General features: G+C 46.2%; 1 protein-coding gene across 1 annotated transcript in view; it reads right to left on the reverse strand.

The window, feature by feature from the left end:
• The window catches only part of LRRC52 (leucine rich repeat containing 52), a 212156-nt gene that overhangs the window by 141315 nt on the left and 53897 nt on the right, over positions 1-16944 (reverse strand). The window lies entirely within an intron of this gene.

Here is a 16944-nt window from a genome sequence, read left to right on the forward strand (position 1 = left end):
TCCCATTTAAGCTCACCCGCACTTTGTCCTGGCCTTATTCCCATCCTGGGAGAGTCCATTATTGTCTCTCATTGTGGGGAGGATCGTGCTATCTGGGGACGCTTGCCTTCAGTGGTGACCCCGAAAGCGTGATTTTAATTTCTCTCCTAATATATATATATCCCTACCGTCCCCTTTGGCACGAAAATCTCCGGTCGAAAAGGGATACGCACGGTGCGCCGGCTCCAGGAGGCTGCCCGCCAACGGCGACGGGTACGCTCAGAAGTACACACTCACCAGAGAGAGGGTACGGGATCCCGGTTGAAAAATCCCCTTTGAGTACCGCTCGCCAGAGCCGGGGCTGACCGTTGAGCAAACAGCAACACTGTCTGGACGGACCCAGTTTCGGAGACTCTCGGTTCAAGACGGGCAGGTGAGTATTGAGTGCGAGAGACCTTAAAGGGAGTAGAGGAGGAAATATAGTACAGGGGACGAGACGGGTTGAAAGGGGCACTTTGGGTCTACTAAGGACCACTTTAAACTTTCCTCGCTTTTTCTTCGCAAATGGCCATTAGGATTAAGAGGTGAACAGAGATAAAGAGACGGGAACCTAGCTCTGCAAGAGGGTGGAAGGCGGCGCCGCATAGTGCCATCTTGACTAGTACTGGGAATATATGAAGAAGTGGAATATGAGATAAAGGTGTCTGGTAAAGGAAGACACGGAAAATACATTAGTGACTGCTACTATTTCTATTTTTCTCTCTGGGTTTACGGGAAAATAAAAGCGGGTTAGTACAAACAAAGATATAATGTAAGTAGAAAAATAATTTTACATCAAAATTAGGAGATGAATATATATCAGATTAAGACGGACAGGGACAGTTGGCAAGGGAGGAAAGGGAGGACAAACTGGGCTGTGAATAGTTGCTGCTTATGAGTGTGCATGCATCGTATATGTCAAAACATATTTGATATAATAAGTGTGTAAAGGTGGTCAGAAATACGTAATTGTGGTATGGTTTCGGTAAGTGTGACCAGGAGAAATATCAGAAAGAAGAGTGTAATGTGGTAAAGTGAGTGTTCATTTCCTTGATCTGCTGGGTTCAATTGTCACAGTTATTGATGGTTTGCTCTTGTACGTGCCCCCTAAAGAGTATAGAATAGAGGCTGTGTGCAGCCATTCTCATACTGTACAGGTGGCGGGAAAACAAGCCCACGCTCAATAAGACATAAGTACGTGAATTCATATGGTGATACGTCCATATTAAGAGATAGACATACATAGAGAGGTACACTAGTATCCAGTAAGGACGAAGTATGGGGGCAGAAACACCCTTATCACATATTTGTAAGGGCCTACCTGGGTACGCAGAACGGATTAAGAAATATCATGACCAGTGGATCACAGAGTTGAAGGGAGAAGGATTACCTCAGATATGGCCCAAAGGGGGATCATTTGACAAGGGCGTCTTAGATATGGTAGCCACATGCATTTGTTTGAAATATAAGGGGAAGCAGCTACACAATAGGAGAGAAACATTAGACCTATGGAGACTGTTTGAAGAAATACCCCCACCTAAGAAAAGGGAATTAGATACTGACCTACCATCTACTACTGACAACCCATTACTGATACCAAAAGATGACAAGGTATTTCCAGAAGGGAAGCCACCGATGGAGGTAACTAGGCTGTACCCAATACTAAATAAGCCAGTGCCCGCAGAGGGATATAGTGACCCAACTTATGTACCCCCAACGACAACCACTACCACTCAAGGGCCAACTGCACCTCCACCATTTGAGAGTCATAGGGAATGAGAGCAGGTAAGTACACCAAGGGTGGATATAGAGAAATTGACAGGAGATCTAGAATCCAGACTCTCTATAGCCAAAGACGAGCTCTTGAGAATAAAAAGTATATGTGAGCGGACTGCAATCAATGCCGCTACATCAGAGCCTGCACCAGGAGCGCAGAGTGAGAATAGGACTTTTGGAGAAGGATGGAAAAAAGAAGAGATACTGTATAGGATAGAAGAAGAACCAACACGGATAATTGAATTAGAGGGAAGAGAGGGGTGTACTGGTGATGAGGTAAGGACCACAGGAGGCAGAGAGGAGCTATTGTGTGATATAGGGGATGACTTAGAAGAAGGTGAAAGGCTAAGTGTGGTAATGGGAGGGGGAAGCGAGGAGTTTGATTGGCGCATGCTCAATGAGAACGATGGACGAGGAGTGGACAGGGTGACTAAGGAACAGGTTGGGAAAAATGGCGCCATTAGGAAAATCAGGAGTAAAGGTGAGTGCAGATACAACGACAAAGAGGAAGGTACAGCTCCCATTAATACATAGAGGAGGAGGGAGGCCAAATTACATACCCTGGGCTCAGATGGATAAGGCCAATTTGTTAAAATGATTGCCCCCGCTATCAGGAGGGGCAAGCAAGTGGATATATGCCTTTGAGAAACACACAGCCGGGGTACCTCTAGCAATAGGCGACGTGAAGAGTTTGCTAGTATCAGCAGTTGGGGATCAAGCTGACAGAGTATGGGTAAAAGCTGGCTTCCCGGGAGTAACGTTAGACTGCGATCGTCATGATGGTGCCTCTTTCAATACAGTACGTGCCAGGGTCTGGGATGCCTTGCAGGAAACGTTTCCAGATACCCCAGATTTGCAGTCAGTAATGCAATGTACAATGAATGACGGGGAAGATGCTATGGATTACATTTTTCGGGTCCAAGAGATGTGGAGAGCCGAAACGGGCGCGCCTTTGTATCAATCAACATCATTATTCTACTTTATAATAAAGAGGGGGCTCCCAAAAGAGGTGCAAAAAGCACTTGACAAAATAGCAGGTATTGAAGCAAAAGGTTGGCCCGAAATTCAGAGCAAAATAGTTCACCACTGCAAACGAATAAAAGAAAGGGAAAAGGAGGTGGCGCAGAGAAGATTGGCAGACAAAGCGAAACTAGTACAAACAAAGCTGGTGAAGGTCGCCGCAGCAGTAGCCGCGCTCCCACACAGTTGGGAGGGAGATGAAGAGGAGGAGGGGCTGGTAGCAATACAGGGGAGGAGGGCAACGAATTGGGCAGGAGTAGGGCCACGGCAGTGGAACGAACAGGAGCACAGTGGAGGTCCGCAGTGGCAAGATTGGGCCCCTCGAGGGGGACGAGGTGGGTACAGGGGCCGAAGAGGGGGCGGACAAGGGTACGGGGGAATGAGAGGAAGTGGATGGCAGGGTCCCAGGGGTGCGCAAGGAAGTTGTTGGAACTGCGGGAGGTGGGGACACTTTTCCAGAGAGTGCAGGAATAGAACAAACAATGGATTTCCAGAGGTAGAAGTATATGGCCATCCTCATCCGGGGAGCCCATATGGTCTCCCAATAGGACAACGACAAAGGGACCCAGGGCAGGGGTATCCGGAGCAAAGGCAGGGGCACCAATACAGAACACAGAATCACCCACAGAATAATGACACTATGCACCACACACCAGGTAACCCTTTCGCAACAACAGCAAATGGGGCCCCAGTACCAGCCCCCTATAGTGGGGTATCAGTAGTTTCAGGGAGCGTGTTCAACCAGGGGGGGGAAATGAGACACCCTGCATAGGACAGCCCACAGAGAACACTTGCGTGTCCAGTTCTATCTGCAACCTACGATGCAGCAGAGGAACCATTGGTAGGGGCGCAGATAGGAGACAAGCAGTTCATATTCATGGTGGATTCGGGAGCGGAGAAATCATGCATTAGGGAGGGCCGGTTTCCGTTATCTAACCGGAAGTTAGAGACGCAGGGGTTCTCTGGGGCTGTAATTGAAGTTCCTTACAAAGAAGCTTTGGATGTGACAGTGGGGGGTAAAACTGTAAAAACACCCTTATTGTATTATGAACATTCGCCAATAAGCTTACTAGGAAGGGACCTTCTTAGCAAGCTTAACATGACAATATCATTCACAGAAAGAGGAATAGTGTGTTCGACACCAGGAATATGTCCATTACGTGTAATGATGGTAGTGCAGGCTCACACAACTTCTCCGGAAATACGCGGCCTGCCAGTGGACGAAAGAATGTTCATTGAGGGTTTGAAAACACTGGCTCAAGTAGTCCCTGAGCTAAAAAAGCTGGAGTGGAGAATACCGGTGGAATTCATCTTCCGCCCAATAGTACACCTAGACATAACACCAGGGTCAGTGGTATCCTTAGACTTACATGTTGTACAGGTGTCAGCGAAAAGGATTGCTGTAATTGGGATGGACATAGACGGGTGTGAATGGCGCACAGTACTGTGCATAAATGCTAACATTGCCCTACGAGACTTATCTGATGAGGAGCTCTTCTCTTATTCAGACAATGATGGTGAAATAATAATGGAAATATCAATGCCCGGTGACATTTTGATTCAGGCTAGGCAAATTCCCGTTCAGTTGATGGCAGTAGTGGGAACACCGTCATTTTTTGACAATGACATGCGACTGGTGCCAGGCAATTTGTGGACAACAGGCCCCCATGATGTGGGGTTGTTGCATGGAGTGACGCCAGTGGTCATAAAACTCAAACAAGGGGCAATCCTGCCCCCAGTAAAGCAATATCCATTGTCCCGTGAAGCGGAGGAAGGGATAAAAGAGACAATAAATGCATTATTAGCTCAGGGAATATTAGTGCCTTCAAACTCACCATGCAACACCTGTATCTACCCGATTAAAAAAGCAAAGGGAGGGGCTTGGAGGATGATCCAGGATTTACACCCCTTAAATGACGTCATACAGAAAGAGTTCCCTTTGGTCCCGAACCCTGCTTCAATATTATGCAGTATCCCAAAAACAGCATCACATTTTACAGTGGTCGATTTGAAAAACGCATTTTTCTCCAACCCCTTGGCTGAAGAAAGCAGATACCTGACGGCATTCACCTTAGGGGAAAAGAGATACGAACATTGCAGATTACCACAGGGATACTGTGAGAGCCCAAGTATATTCAACCGCATACTACACGAAGACCTGGGTAATTTATCAGTTGAAAGCACAATCATTCAGTATGTAGATGATCTGCTTGTCTGCGCACAGAATGAAGAAACATGCAGAAAAGACTCAGTAACACTCCTGTCACTGCTGGCAAACAAGGGGTACAAAGTGGACAAGGAAAAGCTACAATACTGTCAGGAAGAGGTCTTATACTTGGGGCAGCTGATATCGAAAGATGGAAAGAGAACAATCCCTGACAGGGTAGAAGCAATAAGATCAGTAAGAGAACCCACAACAGTGAAGGAGATGCAGAAATTCTTGGGAATGTGCAATTATTGCAGAGCATGGATATTAGATTATGCAGCCTACACGAGACCATTACTGCAAGCACTCAAGGAGGCACAACAAGAGAACAGGAAAATAGAATGGTCTGAAGAGATGAGGTGACTCATTCAAGTCACTAAAAGAAATGATTTCGAGTGCTCCAGTACTCGCCAACCCTGATTATGAACGCGAGTTTTTCCTATTATCACATTGTAAGGGAACACTCATGACAGCTGTACTAACACAAAAGACTTCTCTAGGACACAAACCGCTGGCTTACTATAGTGGCACCTTGGATGCGGTGATGCAAGGACACTTCGCGTGTGAGCAATCTCTCGCCGCCGCCGCGTTCGCCATCGAGAAAAGTGCCACAATAGTAATGGGATGCCCTGTCACATTGTTTGTGTAACACTCGTTATTCGCAATACTTGAGAGATCGAAAAGTACACTGACCACACAGCGAGCGACTGCCTATGAAATAATACTGTCCAGTGCCAATATCCATGTGGTACGATGCAGGACGGTGAATCCGGCAACATTTATCACAGAAGCATGCACACTGGAGGACATGCAGGAACACAATTGTGCGACTTACACAGGGGAGGACAGGGTGGTGTGCGAGAATGCCCTGAGCGAGGGGGAAGGTGTACTTTGTGGATGGGTCGGCATCAATTGACATGGACACGGGAGAGAAACATTTGGGGTTGGCAGTGGTGAGGTTAGAAGAAGGTGAGTATGAGACATTAGTGTAGTATCGCTTTCCGTCCCATTTCTCAGCACAGGCAGTGGAACTCATTGCCTTAATAGAAGCACTACATGCAGCTAAAGGTTGTGCAGTAACAATATACACAGATTCAGCTTACATGACGACAACAGTACATGGAGGTCTGGCAAGATGGGGGCGGAGGGGGTTTCGAAGAGCAGATGGGACTCCAGTGCAACATGCAGAATTGCTGAAGGAGTTAATTGAGGCCCTAAAAGACCCAACAGTGGTAGCAATAGTGAAGTGCCAAGCACATACGTCAAACACAGACGTTGTGTCTTTGGGGAATGCGGCAGCAGACGCTGCCACCAAGGAAGCTTCATACTTTAAAAAACATGATAGCCGAGTACATGCTACAGCACAAGACAAACATAGAGCTCCCAGAAGGATACAATGCGATGCCCATATCACAAATACTAGAGTTGCAGGAAGGAGCAAGTGGTGATGAAAAGATGTGGGTAAAACGAGGGTGCAGCCAATCAGCAACAGACTGGTTATGGCGACAAAATAACTCAGGGAAAGTGGTAATGCCAGTCAAGCTATTGGAAATTGCATTTCAGCAATTATACTTTCCAGCCCACAACACCAAACACATTGCAGCAGAGAGACAAGAAGACTGGTTCGTGCCCTGTCTCCAGGAGCACGTATCAAGATTGACAATGGAGTGCACAACGTGCCAGATATACAATTCTGGAATGACGTTACGTACACTCAGGGGAACAATTCCAAAACCAGTAGGACCCTTCAGGGAGTTGCATATTGACTATGCAGATATGGGAGAAAGGTGTAATGGGGCACGCTACATGATTGTGGTTGTATGCCCATTCTCGAGGTGGGTGGAAGCAGGCCCATGTGCACGACCTGATGCTAAAAGCGCTGCAAAGTTCCTGGTGAGAGAAGTATTCCCGCGCTGGGGAATTTGCGACATAATTCGCTCAGACAACGGCACTCACTTCGTGAACGAGCACAAGTAATGACATTATTGGGAATAAAACAGAAATTATGCTCAATTTATCATCCTCAAAGTAATGGTGTGGTGGAAAAGATGAACGGACTGTTAAAAGGGAGATTGTCCAAATTATGCTTCTCATTAAAGAAAAACTGGATTTACTGTTTGCCCCTTGCGCTGTTTGAGCTGAGGAATCAGCCAAGCAAGGACCACCATTTGTCGCCGCTCGAAATCGTGACCGGCAGAGGAATGCACACAGCAAACTCGCCACTGCGCCAACACTCAGACGCGCATAGAAGCGCTGCGATATTGGGAGATGAATTCACGGAATACCTGAAAAAGCACGCGCCATATCAAAGCAGCTCTCACCACCATTCACAAGGGAAGACGGGAACACAACGGAGTCCCTTAAGGAACCTGAAACACCGGTACAACTGATGCCGGGAGAGTTCATTTATGTCCGGAGCTTTGTGCGCCGGTGGAATGCACCACGGTTCCACGGACCATATGAAGTGGTATTTTGCACCCCTACGGCTGTAAAAGTTAAGGGCCTCAAGTACTGGATACATTTGACGGATGTACGAAAAGCATATAATAGTGTGCAGGAAGAGGTGGACGAGGAGGCACAGACAACAGCAAACAATGCTAATCAAAATGATGAGTGAATACAAAAATGTGTGTGGATGAAGTATACATGCCAGAGAAAATTGTTGACGAAAAACATTATATTACAGGTTGTCTATAATGATGGATTGCAAAAAAAAAAAAAAATGTTAATGGGTTTATGTGTAAAATAATAATGTGAAGATTACGTAAGTCATATGCTCCCTTCTCTGTACATCCCAACCCCCCTCCCCTACCCAATCCTATTCCCCTTCCATGATACCTTGGCACTGGTAGTGCCAACAAAAATGTTTACATGCACACACTTAATGCACTTTTTATATCTCAAACAGGAACTACCATGGCATCTAACGGGCAGCCTGCAACGGATAGACTTATTAGATACAAAGAATTTTTAGCTGAAAGATGTAGATATTCGTATGAGTGTGAATTGTCTGTTTGCATTACATTATTCTTTACAATTATGTTTGGCCTGGTTACGTATTGGTTCATAGCGTTCATCTCTATCGAGATGAACGAGGGGGGAGGGGTTAACGGAACTAATGTGACAAATGAAACAGCAATTACAAATACTAAAGAAGGTGATGTTTTGGTATGGGATGGAACTAAACTGGTATGGGGATATTACACGACACCATCCAATGTTGCTATCTCGCAAAATGAAGGCCTGCGGGGGAAAATGCAAAACAGTACAACTTCCCCGCCAAAAGTATCTAATTACAATGCTCACAGTCTAAATGATCGTAATCCCTCTGCTATATCCTGGTTATATAACACCCCCATCAGCCGGCCCGCTCCCGTAACAAAAAACACACTGTTAGATAGCATGAAGAAAGAAAATGAAGAAATGACAACGAGATATGAAACATTATATGAGGATTGGGCGAAGGGGGGCGAGAGGGAAAAAGGGGGGCCCACACTACATCGCCCATGCAGCTGGGAAATACCTTAGAAAAAGAAATAACAGACGGAAAAGGGAGGCGGGGAGGAGAAAGTATGATGAGTATTATGGGTTAGGATTAGACAAAATGGAAGACCCACGACACCCCCACCAGACAAATAAATGGTATGCGGACATGAGTACAACGGCTAAGCAAACAACGAACGAGAGCCGTTATGTCTGCTCCCTCATTCCCTATGCTTCAGGTACACCCAAAGTATTGTTACCGAAAGAGTTGCCTATTGTCGATGCCCAGTGTCTTCTTCATCTCACGTTGTGCAGAATTAAGAACACCTTCCAGGCACATGAGGTAACTTTTAGGATGCTGCAGAACGTGAAGACCTGTTACCCAAAGGCAGTAGGAGTGGTATGTTTGGAGGAGCCATTTTTTAGAATACAAGGGACACTTTTTTCAGACAACAAGTGGAAGGACGAAAAAATAATGTGCAAGGCTGAAGCACTGCGGGGTGTGGCACCAGAGAAACTGCAATGGATAGAAGAGACATACACACCCATATGGAAGGAACACATCTCAAAATTGACTTGGGTAACGGCCATCGAAAAACCCTTCAAGATGCAGAAAGAAATAAACTATGAACTGTGTTTCAAGGGAGACGGGAGAACCACCATGGAAGCAAACAAGAACTGTAACAAGACCCTCACCATCCCAGATATGAGAAAAGGGACACAGGCCCTAATGGATACCTATTGGGTATGTGGCAACCAGGAATACCTACACCTCCCACAATCCTGGGGTGGCAGCTGTTCATTGGCCACCCTGCACTCCGCGCTAATGGTAATCCCGGAAAGCCACATTGATGGGGGCAAGGAGACGCGAGGAAAATCTCAACAGAGTGAGGCCCAACCAAATGCAGAATCACAAGTATATGTCCTGTCCTCCGGAAACAAGGAAGGGGCGCTGTCCCGAAACAGACGATCATCGAACTACATATCAAAAGCATCATCAGAACTGCTGGCACAGATCCCGGATAAATATCGATTATTCATCTCTGCAGAAACGTTCTTTGCCTCACTCGTCCCAAGCATCCAGGCGCGAGCAAATGCAAAGTGGCTCCAAATCACACGTTGGGAACTGATCCAACTGGCAAATGATACTGAAGAAGGGTTTAACGTAATAAAAGTGGAACTGCGAGCACTACGGCTAATGACCATGCAGAACAGGTATGTCTTGGACCTGTTGACAGCAATGGACGGAGGTGTTTGCCGAAAAATTGGAAGTGCCTGCTGCACTTTCGTACCTTCTGAAGACGCAGATAACGGCTTCCTGTCCCATGTGATCGAAGCAGTACATAACCTAGGAGAAAGAATGAGAATGGAAGGTGGAGCTGAAGAAAGTACATGGTTCGACAATATCTTCTCCTGGGTCCCATCATGGCTGGGAATGACTGTCAAGTTTTTGATGCCGGCTGTAGTGTTCCTCCTTTTCATTTTTTGCCTATGCCAGATGGGTCTTCGATGTTGTGCCAACGCATTGCCGAATGGTGCAATGATGATGGTGACAATGGGCAACGCCCGCGGTACAATACAAACTATGCAGGAAGCACAGGTACAAATGGGAACAGATTACACGACAAGATTCCAGATGGTGCCCATGTACCACGACAAGGATATAGTAGATAAGTTATGGCACACTACAATTAAAGAACCCCGTGTACTTGAATAGTATGAGGAAGTGTGGGTGGACCTAGAAGGGGAGAGCGGGTATATATATCTGACCTGTACCCCAGATGAATATGCTAGGAGAGGTGAAAGCCTGCGAGGGGTCTGCAGGGCATGGATGCCCATAAAAGGCACCCCTGCATGGGATGACGCTATAGCTGACGAGGAAGAGTGCAGGAGGTTGAAGGATTTAAAGTATTTGTTACTTAAGTTACGAAAGGGGGGAAATGTATGGGAGGACTGGTCCAGGAGACCCCCCTCCCATGCCTCTTCTCCCCCGGTGAGGTTCATGGCTCATCAGTTGTCCTTCCTGCCACCAGGGCCCAGGTGGTGGGTGGGGCACTGGCTGAAGACATTGACCAAACCTGCTCAATTTAGCTAGGCCCTGGAAACCATTTTGTCTAATAAAAATGGCTTGAACCCTGTGCACCGCAGCGCGGCCCCCACACTTGGAGAGTGTCACTTCTCCCTGTGGCCGCAGTTCTCTGGCAGATCCGCTGAGAGCCCGTTCCCGCGAACAGACGGACATGAGCTAGTGTGAGATACCAACACTGTAACATTTCACCTTCCGCAGTGTATCGCTATTCCTAGTATGATCCCGGTCAGCAGGGTTGGGGTGGGAAAGAACTGTAAAATGGCCCCCTGACAAAAGCAGAGTCCCCAAATACTAAAGAGTAAACCACCTGTGTTGAAACTTTTCTCTCCACGGCCGTTCTGACTAAAAACCTGTAAATTCCATACAGATGGCCGAATGTGTGTGTGTATGTGTGTGTGTGTGTGTGTGTGTGTGTACATGACATTCGGGATGAAGTACCCACATCCCCGTAGCTATGCGCAAATAGCAAAAGGTGTCCCGGGGGGCTTTTTGTGTTACGTGTTTTATCAAGAAGAATGCACTCCATGGTCCCGCACCATGAATGAACTAATGCTGCTAGAGTGCAAAGGAAGACTAATGTAACCATAATGAGAGCTCACGCAAGGGGTGCACGAAAAATGCACCATATGTATGTCCAAGCTCACTATGTGCCACTGCCGCCAGTCTCATTGGCGGGCTGTTCCTGCGTGCTCCACCAACCTTACTAGTACCTCACATACCGCGCATGTACAGGCATATAACAAAATGTTGTAATGTTAGAAACTTAGTGTATACGTAATATGCTCGAATTGGCCATATGGATGGTATAAGCAACGTCAAAAACGTGAACTTCGAAAAGACTCAATGAGTATTGTATCTTATATGAATGTTTATGTCTCTTCCACCTAAAATATGCAACACACGAGGAAAATACCTTTGCGAGCACATGCAAGGCCATTCCCCCCCCCCCCAGTAAAGCCTGTCAGGCAGAATAAGCCGAGGCTAGTGCTGCCCTGCACCACCTCCCCCAAGTCGGCTGGAGCCGCTTCAAGCATTCAAATTCCCCCGCAGCACCCAAGGCCACGGCTTGCCACCTGAATTATGTACAACCCAGCAGTAAACCCCGGCCTTAAAACACAGATCCAAAGGCGCCCTTTCTTAGACTCCACGACCCACCAGCTCACCTTAGATTAATGGCCCCTGTAAAATTAGGACACCCAATATTATGGCAACACTCAGGAACACATCCATAATATCTTCTAACAAGACATGCTAGAGCAGACCACTCGTCCCATGCCCTGAGACCCAACCGCGCGACCTATGATACCCGGTCAACAGGACAAAGGTAACCATGTATTGATGTATCACCACACAACCCCCCTCTAGGTGCATTCCTCCTGTGTCGCGTTAACCTGTAGAATAACCTATTGGAAGATTTACCAGGGAAGATAATAATGCGATGTTGAATGACTGTGGTGTGCGTGGCCCTAGGGCAGAAGGTCAGGAAAGGCATTCATCTCTGACACTGATCACGGTTGGCACAACAACACCGCCCGGATGAGCCCAGCTGACCTGCCAGGCCCAGCCCAACCCACGAGGGTAACCAGTGACGTCCTCCAGCCGCGGCAAACCACATCGCAGCAGCACCTATAGCTAGTCGTCGCCACCCAATCCCCACAAACTTGTGCCCCCTATAGCATGTAGGTTCTTATGACGTTTTTTGTAAATATATACGCCTGTCTTTGCTATTGTCAGACAGAGCGCTCTCGGAGTTTGCAGAGTTCTTTGCATGCCCTATTTTGATTGATAAACTCCCATTTAAGCTCACCCGCACTTTGTCCTGGCCTTATTCCCATCCTGGGAGAGTCCATTATTGTCTCTCATTGTGGGGAGGATCGTGCTATCTGGGGACGCTTGCCTTCAACACACACACGCAGAAAAAACACATGCAGATTGAAACACACACCCATTCACACGCGCGCGCAAACACAGACACACAGACACACACACGCACACACATAACAGGGAGTAACCGTGCCTTTTCATATTTGCAGACCTACATATGACTATGTTCCAATTCATTCACAGTTTTCCTCACTTTCACTAGATGCTTTCATATGATTTAGTTTTAAGAATATCTCTTCAGCAAAACCGCAGCAGACAAAGCAGCACAACATCCTCAAAAGACAAGAACAATCAGCATCTTTCTGCCTAATAGCCACCCTATGTTTGAACTTAAAGGCCCACTCTACCCCCGTAGGCGAACCAGCATAGACATTCAACTTCCAAAGGCCAGACCTCAATAACCTGGAGCCAAAGACTCATCATCACACCAATATCAAATCAAGGATTAGGTCACCGAAATGTGCAGTAAGCCTGCATGCGACTTTTAACATGCATGGAGATGGGACTCATGTCTCAGACATTTCTCCCCAAATGATAATAAACACGGACACCAGCCCATAATCATTGTAAAATGGAACCTAGAACTATGAGTGCACCTCATCCCAGTAAATAACAGTACAGCAGAAGCTCTGCTTTCAGTCTGATGGCACACTGGAACTCTACTGGTTCAGTCTATCCCCAATCTGCAATTAGAGGACTCACTAAGAGCCCCAAACATCTCTCCCTTCACCAACTAATGGACTCACTTTTTAATCTAGCATCACCCTTGTATTTCAGGTATCAGGTAATATTAACCCCAATAAAAATATTGCCGTCATCGGGAACGGCCATGGGCGATATTTTTAGTGGGGATAATATTAGGGTTTTTTGGGAGCGGGGATTGCGTTGCGGGGGTGATGCCTGCTCCTTTTAAAATAATACAGGGGTTGCACAGGTGTCCCCCGCAGGTTCCATGCCTTAATATTGCCGCAAAAATATGGCGATATTTTTGTATGGCGATATTTTTGCGGGGATATTAACACATGGAACCGTATTTCACACCTGGCCTCCAACACCCATGGCATCTTTATACCTACCTGCACCACGACCACCACCACCACAATCACATAAGCCTTGGAGGAGTCGCTCAAAGCTCATTGCCTGAGCCTCTACAACTTTAGCTCATTGTCTATTCTTAGACTAAGGCACTGTCCGCAAGAGTGGTTTGCCTTCTGTTCCTGCGCGTATTACATTTACCAAAACGCTCTCACACTATTATTAAAACGATTCGAAATCGCAGGGTTATACGGTCTTGATTCGACTGTTGCACAGGCAAAGTAAATTGCTGCTAAACCTCAGCTAGTTTTGATCCCATATAGACTGCTGATTCTATTAGCTCTCGAGCAATGAAACAGGCTATTTACACAATATTTGCTGGAGTTCAATTTGTTCCGCACTTGTTCCAGTGCATTATTACAGCAGGTGCTTTGTGTTCTTGTACTTCTTCTGAACTACTTCTCCCTGCATAACTGGCCTTTAAATGACGGCAGCGCGTTAGTGCTGTTGTGTTTGTATGGCTGGTACCCTCCTTCAAAACCTATTTCCTCCTTGTGTGAGCATTTCCTGGACAGCATCATGCCAGCCCATGTGGCACCTGTCCGTCAGCATACCAACAAATGGGTTGTTATGCTACACATGGGCCTGGAGATTTGTGCTACCTATAGCAAGGAGTCTAACAACCTGAATCCCATATAGTAGAACAGGTAGGGACATCCAAAATTGTGGCTGGTGATCCTATAGAAGCAAATGACAGGGGTTTCTTGAGCAATCCCATAGACCCGCACACCACACAAAATGCAAAGGTACCATCAGACAATATGGCCTCTATTACAACTCCTGAGCCACTCTCTCCTGACACCACTCCCCCTGCCGGCTCTATCAACAATGTATCCTCCCTAGATTCATATACCGCAGTCCAAGGACCCAAAACCCTGAGGTGCATGCTGCTGAACATGCGTTCTCTGGTCAGACACGCCACAGAGGTGGCAGAATATATTAAAGACCATAAGACTGACATTTGTGCTACTACCGAGACTTGACTCCATGCAGCTGCAGGACCATCTGTCACACTGGCACTTCCTAAAGGATATAATATCCTATGCTGGGACCATATAGCAGGCAAAGGGGGTGGGGTAGCTCTTATTTACGATGCATCCCAGCAAATTCATCAAATAGAGGGCATTACCTTGGAAAATTCTGAAATTGTATTCTATCTAATTCGAAAACCACCATAAACATCTTCCTGAGATAACAGCCCCTGGATAAAATGCTGACTTTATCCTCCATCTTAGTGCCCCATTCTCAAACTCTCATCTAAGTTGATCATTTTGGGGGACCTGAACCCAGGGCTGGCAGACCCAAATGACAACATGGCCAAGCTTGTCAATTCTAGGCTGATCGAACTTGACATCCAGCAACATGTTAAAACTGCAACTCATAATAAGGGAAGAGTGCTTGATTGGGTCGCTACACATAACGTTCAGCTAAAAAACATTGAGGTCTAGGCCTGTCCATGGTTGGGCCACTCTTGTGTCAATTTTTCCTTGCCCTGTTTCTCTCAACCCATAAAAAATACAGTACAAGTTGCTGGACCAAATGCAGAAATATTTGAAAACTCTCCCTCCTGCCCTGATTTCGCATTTTGAACCTAAACTGCATAACCTATCCAACCTTAACAGGGTTGACGACTTATCAGAAGCATACTAAATAATGATGACCAGCGCAGTGAATTATTTAGCACCCGAGAAAATGCGCCTGGCAAGGGCCACCCCATCCAAAACCTGGTACTCAGTGGAGTTCCAAAACCTAAAAGGACACAAAAAAAGTGCCTTACAGCTTTGGAAAAATTATCAATCGCCTAATAATAAAACCAACTATTCCATCATGGCAAAATCCCACAAAGCTGCCATCTGTGAGGCAACAAAACTCTCATATGACAGCAGAGTGACTTCAAAAGGAAACGTTATTTTTTCAGCTTTTTTAATTTTTGTTGGTAACATTATTTGTCTGAGAGGGCCCCCTCCCATGACGTGACCAGCACTGCAGGGGGCATTACACCAGTGGGTGGGGTGACAAAAACCAAAGGCTGCAGCAAAGAGAAAGTGAACAAAGCGTTTCGGAGTGGATTAAGGGGAAGGATTTGCTGATGGGAACAGAATGAGGAGAAACAACAAGCAGATAGCTGGAGGATCAAACGAGGAGAGATGGGATAAGGGACAGGTGAGAGAAAGACCTAGTAGAAGAACTCCACAGAAAGGAAGGGTTCAAGAAAGAATGATGAGACTTGCTTCCTAGTGGTCCCATACCATTTGTGACAGTGCCTGCCAGGCCTGGCCTTTTAGCCAACATCAAGAACCTTGCATTCTGGGGTGTGTAGGCCTATAGTTTTTCAAAGCCTGTATTTTAGAATAGAAACATTAAACTTCAACTCCCAGAATGGTAACTATTGTTGGCTGAAAAGCTAACACTGACTGAAGATGTCAGATACAACATATGGGCACTTAGCAGCTATATGAGGGGGGAAAAGGGAAGTGTTGAAGGCAGAATAATTGAGGAGAGGAAGGGTTGGTGGGAAAAGGATGACGGGTAGAGTAAAGGTTAGTGGGAGGACAATGCTGAAAAAGGTTGGTGTGGTGGAAAAGAGAACATGCTTGTAGGAAGACAGGAAGGTAAGAGAAGAACATTATGAAGGTGGATGGGGCAGAGAGGAAGTGCTTCGTTCTGTTGGATAAGGAAAGGAGCATAACAATGCCATTCTGGCATACAGTCCTGCTGAAGTAGAAAAAGAAGAAAAGGTAGACTGGCAGCTCTTAAAAAGTTCCAGGTAGAAAATGTAGTTATGAGAACTACTAAACAAATGTCATGAATGTTGTCATTAGAATTTGCAATTTGGAACTAAGTGCCAAGGACGAGGTATCTCGTCCTTGGGATTACCTCCCCAGTGCCAAGGACGAGATAGCTCATCCTTGGCACTTAAGGGGTTAATGAAAGACAAAATGTTAGAAGGCTTTGAATGGTGAAATACTGAAATCACCAAAAAAGGCCTTGGCACTGGGGGAAACCCATGGCAGTTAAAAGGTTAATTTAGTCTGGATTCGTGGTAAGGAAAGATGAAAGACTGTCCCTCAAACTTATTTAAATATTAAGAGGAGAAATATGGGACAGTTCCTAGAGACAAAATAATAGAAGCAGTGTGGTGGAGGCTGCCCAAAGGAGTGATGTGTGGGACAAAATGATCTCGCAAGAACTCTGTCATAGCAGTGCTGCATTTTCCACAATTAAACTTGTCAATTTCTATATCTAATAATAATAATCAAATGAGCACTACATTTATTGAGAAGCTCTTTCAGATTAAGGGTGGGCAAAATGGAAGGGAGAGCCACGCCCACCCCAATGAAATGTGATGTTTGATGTTCTCTCTACTTTCCCC

Source organism: Ambystoma mexicanum, chromosome 1q, assembly GCF_040938575.1.
Source record: "Ambystoma mexicanum isolate Mex_15411 chromosome 1q, UKY_AmexF1_1, whole genome shotgun sequence".
NCBI lineage: Eukaryota > Metazoa > Chordata > Amphibia > Caudata > Ambystomatidae > Ambystoma > Ambystoma mexicanum.